This window comes from Octopus bimaculoides, chromosome 21 (assembly GCF_046866305.1).
Source record: "Octopus bimaculoides isolate indiv1 chromosome 21, ASM4686630v1, whole genome shotgun sequence".
Lineage (NCBI taxonomy): Eukaryota > Metazoa > Mollusca > Cephalopoda > Octopoda > Octopodidae > Octopus > Octopus bimaculoides.
The window spans coordinates 11,448,581-11,463,254 of record NC_142948.1 but is presented as its reverse complement, the minus strand read 5'-3'; the positions used below and the strand labels follow the sequence as shown (position 1 = coordinate 11,463,254).

Here is a 14,674-nt window from a genome sequence, read left to right as displayed (position 1 = left end):
CGAAAATAGGCACCAACAACGAAATCGTATTGGTCAATGTTAACTGCATAGCGTCACTTAGCTTGTGAACTTTCTTCTTATGAAAACGGAAGAGGTCGAAGTAGAAGATAACATTAATTTTCATTCGGCGACCTATATTTAGCTAATATTATCACAAGTGTATTTAAAGAATCTTGACAGCAGTGAATATCGAGTGAGCGAGCGAATATACCATGAACAGGTATATATTGAAAGAGAGATGAATTGTGTTGGAATATTGGAAAGCATTACAAGTTTATACCTCACACATTTTCATTAGCTCCTTGGGTATATAGCGTGAGAAATATATTCTCCAAAATTATATTCTAGGATCAAGAACCTTGTAAAACAAATACAAGAGTGAAATGATATATTCTTAAGTTCCAACCGTCGCTTTCGGTGTTAGAAAGGATGAATATGTTCTATAATACTCTTCCTCTTCAAAGGTGTTTACGGGTAATTATACAAACCAGAAAAAGGTTAACTTCGTATTCGCTGGACCAGATAGAAATGACAACCACTTTAACTCATACCCAAATCATAAAGAACACCTCGATTGCTGGATAGAGGAGATCTAAATACAATGTGAGAACATATGAAAGGATGGTGACACTTGCAATATTACAAGTCCTAAAAATTGCGCTTTCAAATCGACATTTGCGCTAAAATATATAGCGCCATTTCCAACTATCAACAGTGAATATTTATTTTTCATGTTTGTACATTTTATTTCCTTACATCTTATTTAGTAGAGTATCTCTGTCATTAAGTTAATGATTTAATTTGATGTCTGGAATGTTAATAAATATGAAATCTCATCGGGAGATTTTAATTTAAATTATTAAGTTGTATCATATAGACAAGGGTGGTCATGGGTAGGTTGGTTTCAAAAGGGTTCAGTATACCTTATGCAGATGTAGGTGGTTTGTCAAGTAGATATAGAAAATTCAATGCAACGGAAGCCAATATCCCGGCCATCATTTTGGTTACACTAATAAATATGTGTCGATATTCTTCGGCAAGTTAACTCTAATTTCTTTCCGATAATACTGGTTTCAAATTTTGGCCCAAAGCCAGTAATTTCGAGAGGTAGTGCAAGTTGATCGATTAAATCGACTCTGATACCCATGTTATCGATCTCGAATAGATGAAAAGCAAAGTCGACCGCGGCGAAATTCGAACTCAGAACGTAAAACGCGACAAAATGTCACTAACCTTTTTGCCTGGAAAATTAACTGCTTTGCCAGGTCACCGCCTTATGTTCCTGCAGATAATATTCTTCTTTTCTTACTCTAGGCACAAGGCCTGAAGTTTTTGGTGAAGTGAGAGGGGGGGACATTTGATTAGATCAACCCCAGTACCAGCTGGTACTTAATTTATCGACCCCGAAAGTATGAAATGCAAAGTCTACCGCGGCTGACTGCAGATAATATTATATGTTCTAAATACGCGATTGTTGAAGAGCTAAACATGTAAAATATTATATTTAGCGCTAAATGTTATATTCAAAGTTGAAAACGTCAGAAACAGATGTGATATGACCTGCCTTTCATTTAATACGCAATTTATGTGCTCGTGCATAATGCTGGTAAGAGAAAAAAATCGAACTTGAAGCCATTTATATCATGAAGTTGTGCAAGTTATTTATCATGTTTTACATAAAGTAGAGGCATGAATTATGCTGCCTACGCATTGATAGTCCATTGTCTTATAATCGCTCTCAGAAAGGGAATACTGTATTCAGAATTAAGGTACATGTTATATATATATATATATATATATATATATATATATATATATATGTGTGTGTGTGTGTGTGTGTGTGTGTGTGCGTGTGCATATTATACACACATAAACACATACATGCATATATATATATATATATATATATATATATATATATATATATATATGTATGCATGTATGTATAATTGAAATGAATATTAAGTAAATAAATGAATATAGAAAATGGTTTTGTGCTTTCGATAAGAAGAATAGCGACCAGGGCATGGAATAATCTAAACATAGCAGATTCAAATTCAAATAGGTAAGAGAATGTTGGATAAAAGCATGAAAGAAAACCTAAGAGAAATTCATCATAAAAAGAAAAAAAGTTACAATGTTATACCTTGGTTTACAACATCAAGTAAATGAATGGTTATCGAACGAAAACCAATAATGTATTGATACATTTTCCTTATAACATAATCAAAAGCACTAAAGGAGGAGAAAGAGGGAGAATGAAGGAGGGGGGGGGGAGAGAATAGAGAGAAAGTAATCTTTGTAAAAACAAATCCCAAAGAAGAATGCGTATGACTCTGATAGAAGAATTTTAAAAGGGCACCGAAGAATTGAACGCTATGATATGAAGAGCAACTCGTGCTGGGAATGAAGATAATATAGACACAAAAACATGTTCTGAACGTCCCGGAAATACAGGAAGAAAGGGCTTGCATTTATCGTTAGAATATAATGCAAGGAACTTGTATGTGGATTCTTAACAACTCTTACTGTCATAAGAAAAGTAGAAGAATGAAACGAGAACAATATGAAACGCAAAATTATTTATTTCGAAAACTATAAGGAAAAAGAAAATATTATGTCACTATCATTCTATTTCTTCGCAAATGAACGGGTATTTTTGTGTTTCGTTTTATTTATGTGTACGTGGATTTATCGTCTTATTTCTAAAGAGAAATGAACGACCTTATATATAACCATAATCTATATATTCAGCCACCACAAAATGAGCAAGTGTAAATCGATGTCCAATACCGTAAACTGAGAGGGAAAGCTGAAAAAGCTTTTTGAGAAGAGAGAAAAAAAATATTCTTATAATCAAGCAGCAACGAGTTGTGACGCGTTGTGCCAGATTGGATTGCAATGCCGTGTTTTTATCTACAGGAAAAGTCGCTTAGCGGTTTTTACCTTTCACTGTCATTTACGACACATTCACACGTAGAGGGACACGAGAAATAATAGATCTACAATAACATTTCCCAATACACAAACGCACGCATTCAAATGCCCATACATACACTCATGCAGAAATTTGCACATTTACACACCTCACATGCACACATCACCCACGCAAGCGCGTGCACACACACATACTTCCCTACGTGCGTAATTGTGTCCATTTATCTTTATATATATATATATGATGTAAATATGTATATATAGATATATGTGTGAATGTGTATATATATGTTTATGCGTATATGCACATATAGATACACATATACAATATATATATATATATATATATATATATATATATATATATGAATGTATGTATGTATATGCAAATAAGCAAAACTTCATTTCCCCCTTCTCCTATGTTTCAAATAATATTGATATTTATGTTCATGACAATAATTACGAGAAAATAGTCTAAGATATTGACAGCGTAATATTACATTGAGCTCCGATTCCTCTCTAGCAACATAAAATTTTAAGATATGCCTCATATTCTTGTAAAATATTAACCGCTTGAATAATCCGCCACTGGTATACGTGGGTAAGAAGAAATTAAAATTATCCGATTAGCAAATTTTTAAATCGTTTCGCTTAAAGTATAGAAAGGTATTGTCAAATAAAAATGTTCAAGTGACCACAATATATGAAGTCCCCGCACAACAATACATGAATTCTGAGAATGATATATATATATATATATATATATATATATATATATATAATTCAAATTAACAGAAAATAAAAGAGAAATATAGGTGAAAAAACAACAAGCATGTGTATTACTTCGATGCTCGGGAAGAATGGAAAATGCTTCTGACGTTTCGTCTCTATAGTGTTCGAGAGAAAGGAATGACAGGAAAAATGGAGAGAGAATGGAGTAACGAAGACAGAGAAAAACCGCGCAACGATTCCCTTTGTGTGTGTATGTGTGTGTCAGTGCGCGTATATAGGCAAACACCAAAAAGAAAAACACATGTTTATGTGGGAGCGATTTTGGACGTAGGGATCTGTTTTGTCAGTGTTGACCTCGAGGTAATTTTACCAATCATCTACAACATCGAAATTAATGTCTTAAAATGTGTCACTTTCATAGTGATAATGTTTAGGATTAGCTTTTGTGTATAAGTGTGCATAGCACTGGCCGGGCATCAGGTGGTCTCATAACGAAAACTTTTAACTGTTTTCACGATCAATTTTGTATTTATGGCTATTATCCAACGTGTCCTTCCAAAATATTAGGATTATATGATACTGTACAAACACATAGCTGCAAGTACTGGCATACCTCATCATATATATATATAAGCCCCGAGTTTTCCTCGTGAGGACATGGTGAATGCGATTGTGTGAAATATAACAGTGAATAATGAAAAGAGTTTTAGAGGTGGTTCTTGCGTTATATGGCTTTTAGGGTAGAAATGGATCACAGGAAATGATACTATTGTGACAATACCAGCATCAAGAACATCAACGACACCAGCACCACCGACGGAAAGGAGAAGTGGCGGGGACGATGACGATGGTGATAATATCGGTGATGTATGGTAATTTCCATGACACCTTTGTTGTTGTTGTTGAACTATGAGAAGGAAGAGATAAATGATAACGGTGCTGTTGGTGATGGTGATGTTGAGAACGAAGATGCTGCTGCTGATGATGATGACGATGACGAGAAGAGGATGATAAGAATTATGACATATCAAAAAAGGAGAATCAGTCAGCTTGATATATGAAAATATCGATTATGTCACAACATTATTTGATTGGTATCTGTATCATTAAATTTATGAAAAAATAAATAAAAGCATAAATATTGAGCAAGGCGTATTTCCTATACTAGAATGGAAAAAAAATATTGCGAGATAAATACCCTACCAAAAAAACATAAAACAGTAAAACAAAAAACACACACACAGTACATTTCTGCAGAATGATATATGAATGCAATCACAGATAAGTTTACGAGATATTAAAGTAGAACTAATATCATACAGAAATAATTTATTAAACAGAGAAATATTAGATAATGTTCATATAAAGCGAACGGCATAACTAGTATATTGATATGTTAGTACATATGTACGCTTAGTGCGACACTGAAAGACATTACAAAGGTCGTTGAACAGTAGATATCGCACCAAAATTAAAGTATTGTTCTGGAATAACAGAGAAATAATTACAATAAGTACTGGAAGAGAGTATCGGGAAGAGAATCCGCCAAAATCTAATTCTCAACAAAGGTGAAACTTCAAAGACAGAAGCCTATGTTCCGTACCAAAATACATGCCGTTTCGTCATGTGATGAACGATGACTGGATAAAATAAAAATAAAAAAAAAACTGTTATTGGGTGTTATTTGGCTTCAGATCAGCTCTGATCAAACGTGTTCCTAAGGTAACCATCTACTATCAAACATTTTCCTTCTGCACGCATACACAAACACACAGGCACAAACACGCGCACAAATGTTAAGATGTGAACGCATACACAGACGGACTCACAAGCGTATACACGCACTCACATACATACACACACACACACACACACACACACACACACACACACACACATATCGCTCCACTGTTTACTGTGATATGAAAGTGTACTTGATACCAAAGTAGGGTCTAATAACAGTTATATTTTGGTCGAGTCAGTTTCAGTAGCCTTTCTCTCACACCCTCTCTCTTTCCGAATAAACATACAAGCATGTATATATATACATTCACAGGCACACATATGTGTATATAGACACATACGCGTATATATATATATACATATATATATATATATATATATATATATATATATATATATAAACACACACACACACACACACATATTTTCATGTATACAGGAATAAATAAATAGATTTCATGAATAAATAAATAAATAAATAAATAATTTAGTGGAAATTGAACTGGTGACTGTATTATATTAAGATTCTACGACTCTCTCCAGACAACAATATTTGTTTCAACACACGAATTCACATAACGAATCTTGCATACCAGATACAAAAACGAAGTGTACACACACACACACACACACACGTATACACATATATATGTATACATGTACATATATATGTGTGTGAATACATATGCATGCATACACACATACGCACGCGCACACACACACATACACACTTACACACCAGAGTGCTTCGTTCAATGCGTTGTTTCTGAGGCTACATTAATTCTGTTTCTGTTACCTTGTTGCTGTTTAGACGTAAATCAACCGTAATCGAACCTGCGATATGACGATTCCAAGTTTCCTATCTGTTCTGTTTCTTAGCGACGTGTTCGTATGTTAAGAGTGTTGGAGGTGATTAGATTGTCTTTTGGCTGCTATTTTTACAACTCGAAAAAGATTGTAACGAATACTTCCATACTGATATCGGCAAACGAACGATCAGCGTTATTGCTTAGAACTACAAATATTATTGCTATAAGAAGTGAAATGAGTTATTTCAGATTTCAAAATACTAAAATAGTTTCAGAAAAATAATACCTTGCCAGAATTAGAAACAAGACAGCGGTACACAGGAATCGCTTCTGTATAGATTAAGTCACTTTATATATACTTAACATACACAGGCATCCATAATCTGTTCGTATTGTTGCATCCACGTGGTTCCATTTTCAGTTCTAATGATAAACACCTCAATAGTACGTATGTAGATGTGTGTGCATATGTATAGCTACGTATGATTGTGGATATGTATATCTACGTATGTGTGTGGGTCTGTATATCTATATTTGAGTGTTTTTGAGATTGTTTTTGTACAACCTCATCGTTTGGTTTAGGTCGCCTGGTTTACTTTCTCATAATTACACTTCAGCATAAAAGGAATGATAGAAAAATTACCGGACAGAAGGATAAATACAGGCGTGCATTAGTTCGACCAAACTCTTCCAGACCGCGCCCTAGTACTGTCGACGTTCTACGCATGGAAGAATGCCAGAAATTAACAGAAGATATCTGAGACTACCTTGTAAATTATCTCTATTATTCTTCAGACGCTATAGAGTAAGTTGAGAGCGATTTATTTTATCTTTCAGTGCCCTTGTTCAGCAGTACCCATGCTAAATTTGGAACGATACAGAAAAGATTAGCTTGGACCCTGGGCACGAATGACGCGTAAACTCACGAAGTGTTCTTTATGTCTAGGTGCAGTCGTGACTGTGTGGTACGAAGTTTGCTTCAAAACGACATGGATCGGAGTTGAGTCCCACCGCGTGGCACCTTGGGCAAGTGGCTTCTATTATAGAATCGAACAGACTGAAGTCTTGTGAGTGGATTTGTTAGACGAAAACTGAAAAAGACCACCGTGTGTATGTATGTGTGTGTGTGTGTGTGTGTGTGTGTGTGTGTGTGTGTGTGTTGTGTGTGTATTTGTTCCTCACAACCGCTTGACAACCGGTGTTGTTGCGTTTATGTCCTGGTAACCTAACGTTTAGGTAAAAGAGGTAGATAGCATAAGTAACACCCAGAGTAAAAAATAAGTACTGAGGTCGATTCATTCGACTAAAAATTCTTTAAGGCAGTGCTCCAGCATGACCGTTTTCTAATGACTGACACACATGAAACATAAAAGAGCACCTCAGCAGAAATTCTCAAATTGCTTAGAGATCCACAACACTAAACCTCGCTTCAGGAAACCCCCCAGAATTCACGAGTTCGTAGAAAATTGTTTAACAACCATTTATTGGATATATAAGACTAAATTATGTTGAGCGTGCTTTATCTGTAAAGAATAGTAATTTCACGTTGCTTTTACAGATGATACGGCATGAATATAGTGTTACTAGAATAGGCCATAAAAGGAATCTATTTTTAGCAAACAGTCAAATACGTTCTCAAAGGAATGAAGATCAAATAAATAGTTTATGCGTTTACAGAAAAAAAAAAAAAAACTTTTGTTGGAACTCTATTAAAACACGCCCAGTGAGAAAACGCAGGGAGACAGTAAAATACTTTATGATACAACTATGAGATAAAGGTTCAATAAAGATGGCAGATGCAAGGAGTTACATATCCGTAAATATAAAAGACAGATAAGGTACACTATGATGAAAGAAGTGTTTTGAAGCCCTATGTATTTGGAGACTGAAATTTCTGTGTAAATCTGCAGTATACTGAGGGAAAGGGATACAATAGTTTTCATTCAAGGCTGTACAATGTGCCTTTTTATATTGCAGATCGGCAAAAAAAGAAAAAGAAATAGGTTAGTATTGGCTTTACAAATATCGAAAAGCAATGAACATACATTTGAAAATTTACACATTACAAGTAGTGTAACCACATGCTGAATATTTGGGGAAAATTTTGCGTAGACTAGCTAACTTTTGTGAACAAAGCTTTACAGAGATTTTTAGCAGTGAAAATCTTACACAAAGCAAGATGGAGAACGGTACTCAATGGATGAAAGCTAACAAAAATAAGGTATTGGCTACAATGGTAACTGTTGACTGGAACAGAGCTAGGCTTAATAACTGCCACAGCTAAAATATCTAAACATTACAATAAACGCAACATAGTGAACAGTTTACCTCTTGTTGAAGTGCATTACAACATAAATATGTATCTATTAATTGATACTTCCAGAATTAGAGCATTAGAATCAGCGCTTGTTAACAAAAGCGTACGACTAAATTATTAAATATATTAACAATACAGACAAGAGATTCCAGAACGATCATAAATGGTTACCTGTGATAGATTCACGATATCTTGGCATGGAAAATTATAGAAGCTAATCATACAAAAAAAAAAAAAAACAGAATTGAAATTCTTCAACACGAAATGAAAAACTGAGCAGTATTCTCAAGGTTAAGTCTTGAAACTATGATCTTAGACCGAGATCTGGGAAGAATTATAACGTTGCATGACGTAGCAAAAAGATATCAAGATTGAGAAGAGAATAACTATATCTCTTTCTTTCTTTCTTCCTTCCTTCCTTCCCTCCTTCGTTTATGTGTGAAATGCCAAAGAAAGGTCAGGAGCGTGCTCTTTCAGTGATTTAAGCATTAAATATATTTTTTTAAATCTACAAAGAATAGAGTTAGTTTCCCAATTGCAATATGGATGACACAGTACATAAAATTAATAAATATAAGTAAAATACTAACAAAAAATTTATATTAGCAAGGGCTTTCTGTTAAACACCTTATTAGTGGTATAAAATAATAGAAAAAAATTAGGGCCGTCATAATAAATATTTACATCTTATAGACTTCTATCTATCTCTTTCTCTCTCTCTCTCTCTCTCTCTCTCTCTCTCTATCTATATATATATATATATATACACATACAGAGAAAGAGAGAGAGAGAGAGAGAGAGAGAGAGAGTGAATGAATGAATGAGGTTTAGAGATGCTCAATATTGTAAACACTTAGCAGCATTAAGATAATTTGAGCTTACAATGCGAAAACTTTACCGAGAACTAAGTCTTTGGGTAAAGACTGGCGGCTATAAGAAGAATCAAGGGAAGTAGATATGTATGTGTGTGTATATATATATATAATTACCACAAGTCTTCCTGCAACATCCCAGTGAAACGTAATGTCACATCCCTTGCGAAGTACGTCTGGGCTTAGTAAGAGATCGCCACGGAGTACATCATAAAGTGGAAAATCCTAGTAAAATGCAAACCGTGCTTCGATAGCAGCAAGAAGTGTAGATTATAATTCCTCTTTCCAATTAAAAGTGTAATTTTCTACGAAAAGCTAAAAACCGTAAATATGCGTATATATTTGTATTATCCAACACAGGGTCGCACACACAGACACACACACAAGCTCACTCACATTCTCACTAACAAGTGCATATTCTCTTTCTTATTTCTTTATTGCCCACAAGGGGCTAAACATAGAGGGGACAAACAAGGACAGACAAAGGGATTAAATCGATTACATCGACCCCAGTGCGTAACTGGTACTTAATGTATCGACCTCGAAAGGATGAAGGGGCAAAGTCGACCTCCGCGGAATTTGAACGTAGAACGTAGCGGCAGACGAAATACCACTAGGCATTTCGCCCGGCGTGCTAACGATTCTGCCAGTTCGTCGCACCAACAAACGCATATTCTCTTTCTCTCTCTCTCTCTCTCTCTCTCTCTCTCTCTCACGCATCCCACGTACACAGAGCACCCATGTTGGCCCATACTTAAATACTGTAATTTAAAAGCATAATATTTTTTTTACATTACCGTCTGAAAAAAGCCGGAAAACCCTGGTATAAGATCCTTCAACCACAGAAGGTAATAATAAAAGTATTAAATTCCAACTAAGGTCTTTAAGGTGACAGATAAAGAAAAAATGCCACAATCGATTCTATCGACCTCTTATACTTGATTGCTACTTATTTAATCGAACTCGGGAATAATGAAAGAAAATATCAAAGAAATGTTTTGGCAGGATATTAACTCGCAACGTAATATGACGTAACAATACACCGAACCATACACAAAGGTGGCTTAGAAGCGGTTTCTCAAAGAAACGCCGTCCTTGAAGGAAATGATGATAGTGTTGATGAGGATGATAACGAAGATGACGATGGTGATTATGATGATAATGTTGATGGCAGCGATGACGAAGTCTGTCATGATGATGATGATGATGTTAATGAAGGTGGTGGCCATGAAAATGATGATGATGAAGATGATGATGATGATGATGTTAATGAAGGTGGTGGCCATGAAAATGATGATGATGAAGATGATGATGATGACGATGACAATGATGACAATGATGATGAAAACGACGAGGACAGTATCCATGACGACAACAGCGGTGACGGTGAAGTCGATCAGGATGATGATGTTAATGAAGGTGGTGGCTATGATGTTGATAATGGATGATGACGATGACGATGACGATGACGATGACGGTGGTGGTGATTGTAGTGGTGGTGGTGATTGTACCGGAGCGGTTGATATTGCTGATGGTCACATAGTTCTCAATCGAGATCACAGTTACTATCACCATGGTGATGGTTATCTTCAAGACTACGCAAAAACAAAAAAAAAAAAGAGTGATGCTGCTGGTGGTGCTGATGGTGAAGTTTCGTTGTTGTACGAATGCTAGACGTAGTAGTAGTAGTAGTAGTAGTAGTAGTAGTAGTAGTAGTAGTAGTAGTAGTAATTGTTGTGCGTGCAGTAGTATGTGTTGTGCTCAAAATAGCACCTGGAATAGAAGCAGTAGCGGTAGTAGTAGCATCAATAATAGCAGTGATGAGAATATCAACAATACGAAAAAAGGTGAAGCATAAGAGGAAGAAGCAGAGAAAACAAGAGAAAGTAGTAGTAGTAGTAGTAGTAGTAGTAGTAGTAGCAGCAGAAATATTATCATCATCATCACAATCACCATCATTATTGTCAGTAGTAGTAATAGTAATGGTGGTAGTAATAGTAGTCGTAATAGTGGTAGTAGTAGTAGAAGTAATGGCAGCATAAGCAGTCGCAGTATTAGTAGTAGCAGCTGCAGAAGCACCAGCAACACCAGCAATATTATCATCATAATCATCATTATTATTATTAGTATTATTATTATTATTATTATTATTATTATTATTAGTAGTAGTAGTAGTAGTAGTAGTAGTAGTAGTAGTAGTAAAAGATGAGGATAATGATGATGATGTTGAAAGAGAAGTATGACAGTGATGTCTGCGATGATTGTAATGGCTGACGATCATTATCATCCTTATTGAGATGGTTATGATAATGCTGTATCTGGTGGTGGTGGGGGGGGGGGGGGCGGGGCGGAGGGGCTGACGATGACGGCTACGACGATGATAACTGTGATTATGACGATGACGATGTCGACGATGACAACAATTATGATGAAGGCCCTGATCATTATCATGATGATGACCATGATAATGGCGAATGGGGGGGGGGGGGGGTTGTGGTGGTGGTGGTAAGAGTGATGAGTACGAAGGCTATAATAATGCTACTGCTGCCGATGTTATAAAAACGAAAGCAGTTTCCATTATTGATTACCAGTGATTTATTGTCAATTTATTGGTGTTGGTTCCTTCGAACTCAGCTTTTATGTGTTTTGACTTTTATTTATTGTTTCAAATTTATCCTTCTTTTCTTTTTTTTTTTAATATTACATTATATTCAAAAGCCGAAGAAGCCAAACTGATATTTTTTGCTCTTTTTTTTTAAAAAAAAACTTGGTTATGTTTCCTTAAATTATACATATATTTTTTTCTCATTTTTCCTTGCTGTTTTCATATCAGCGATATTGGAAGAGTATAAAAAAAAGTACACTCTCTCAGTGCGAGAGGAGAAAAACAATAGAAAACATTTTATTTAACCGTTGTTTTCAGTGTAAAACCAAGAGGATCAATAGATAACTGCGAAACAATAAACCGAGGATTTACACCAGACATGATGTGGTTTGCCGCTGGAGATAGGTGTTGAGATAGCGAGACGGTAAAAGACAGGGAGGGAGAGAGAGAAAGAGTAAAAAAAAAAGTGAGATAGACAAGAGGGTGAAATAGTTATTGATTCATTATATTTTCAACCTCCAGTCATATATGTTTCATCTGCTGTCAATTTTTTTTGTGTTTACTTTATCATACACATACACAATTTTCAGGCATTACAACCCATTGTAAAACTTCGAAGTTGTGTGCCGCAGGCTTTCTTGTGCCACCTGTCGCTGACAACTTTTTTTTTTATATTTCATACACTAATGCAATATGCTATTACAGCGCATATGTGTGTCACTAGTTTTAGAGGTTGATAAAAATATGAGATAATATTAATTTCAAATTTTGACACAAGGTCAGTAAATTTTAATGACAGAGAGAGAGAGAGAGAGAGAGAAAGAGAGAGAGAGAGAAAGAGAGAGAGAGAGAAAGAGAGAGAGAGAAAGAGAGAGAGAGAGAAAGAGAGAGAGAGAGAGAGAGAGAGAGAGAAAGAGAGAGAGAGAGAGAGAAAGAGAGAGATAAAGAGAAAGAGAGTAAGTCGATTACATCGATGCCAGTGATCGATTGGTTATTATTTTATGGACCACCGTAAGGATGCAAAGCCTGGTTCGAGTCAGTGTTGACTCGAAAATCCCAGAGCGTAGTCACATTTTAACCTTCAACGACTGGCTCAGGATGATGTTCATACCAATTAGCAGGAGTGTTGAATGTGTAGTGTTTACATATTTTCCAATGTAAATACTGCCCTACCTCATCGTGGCGTGTATTAAAATATTCATTGCGCTCGCATCGCGCTCTTCGTCTTGTCAATTATTAGTATTATCATTATTCCTTCCTGTGACAGCGTAGGTAAAAATGCAATTGAGACAGATAATACTTTAAGATGTGCGCTGTGTCCAATAAGGTTGCTTTTTGCTAGACATCAATCGTGTTTGGGAGTTCCAGTTCCTTAAGAGGTCTTGAAATTTCAGTGGAAAGACTTCTTAAATTATTATCATTTCTATTACCATTATGTTCATCATGTATACATGTACGTGTGTATTCATCATTGTCTTATTTATTTTATTCAATTTAAGAAAAATTGAAGCACGTTTTTCAGTTCCAGAGCGAATTGAAATTATTTTGTGCGTAGCTTTTTGCCCACCCTGTATCATGTTCCATATGTTCATTTGTAACAAAGTGCAATGAGATTTAAACACTGTTTTAAAACTGTCTTAATAGTATTGTCATAAGATAATCATGTTTGAAATAAAACGAAACTGACGGTGAATCCTACAATATGTAGCGTCTTATTTAGTTTATGATACACTAATGTAGATTGTGTAGTGTAGATACCTGGAAAAACATTCATCACCACTGACGTCTTAAATTTCTTTTCATGACATTATTTACAGCGCTAAGATCTTTTACAAAGGTATTATAACGCATGCTTCGATTTCCTATTTTATCCTAACTTACAGGAATTATTGTTTGCAAGACAGAAAACAGATTTAGTGTGTGAAAGAGTTCCATTAACAGCTATAAAGACTGATAGCATTTTTGGTTTAATCCCAGTACTATATTCCCTTTGTGATGCTCAAGCTTTTCAAACTGTGATGCATTGGCATCGTGCTAACAAAATACGTAATCTGATGGGTCTCTGGGCCAGTTAAGCAGTATACATGATAATGTCTACGATTATATGATCTGCACTTATGTTGTTTAGGTTTGCTTTAGCTCACCATACATTCAACACGATTATTAATAGAAAAAATTGAAGAAAATTACTATAGTTTTGTTATAGCATTTGCTAACCGCTTGTCAAGAAATGACGCATCGCGGTATTGTATCTTGGTGCTCTTATTGCTGCTCCATGTTATTAGTGATAGGGAACAATTTCTCTGTGTCAGATTGGTAAAATGTGTATCTATGTGGTTAAGAAATCCGATTACTAATTAAATGGTTTCATGTTTAATCCCAGTGCGTGGCCTTTGGACATGTGACTTCCATTATAGGCCCGCGATGTAATTCAGGTTGCGTATACTCGGCGACAGCCCGTTTTATATGAATAATATAAGAACGTGCTTTACTTAGTTACTTTCTTTAGGTTACTCCCATTTCAGCTATAAGGATCAAAGCATCCAGAGCTGAGTGATAATGCGAGATACTACAGCTTCTCCAGAGCAATTCCAATGATCGCTTTTCTTTGAATTAAAAACAAAGAACACTTCAGTGAAAGGTTTTGCAAAAATGTTTT

The 14,674-nt window shown here is 35.4% G+C and overlaps 1 non-coding gene across 1 annotated transcript; it reads left to right on the top strand.

Moving 5' to 3' along the window:
* Positions 1-7,059: 7,059 nt before the first annotated feature.
* Positions 7,060-7,165, top strand: LOC128250493 (U6 spliceosomal RNA). The gene has a single exon (XR_008266510.2). It is a non-coding gene; the product is annotated as a U6 spliceosomal RNA (small nuclear RNA).
* Positions 7,166-14,674: the final 7,509 nt, after the last annotated feature.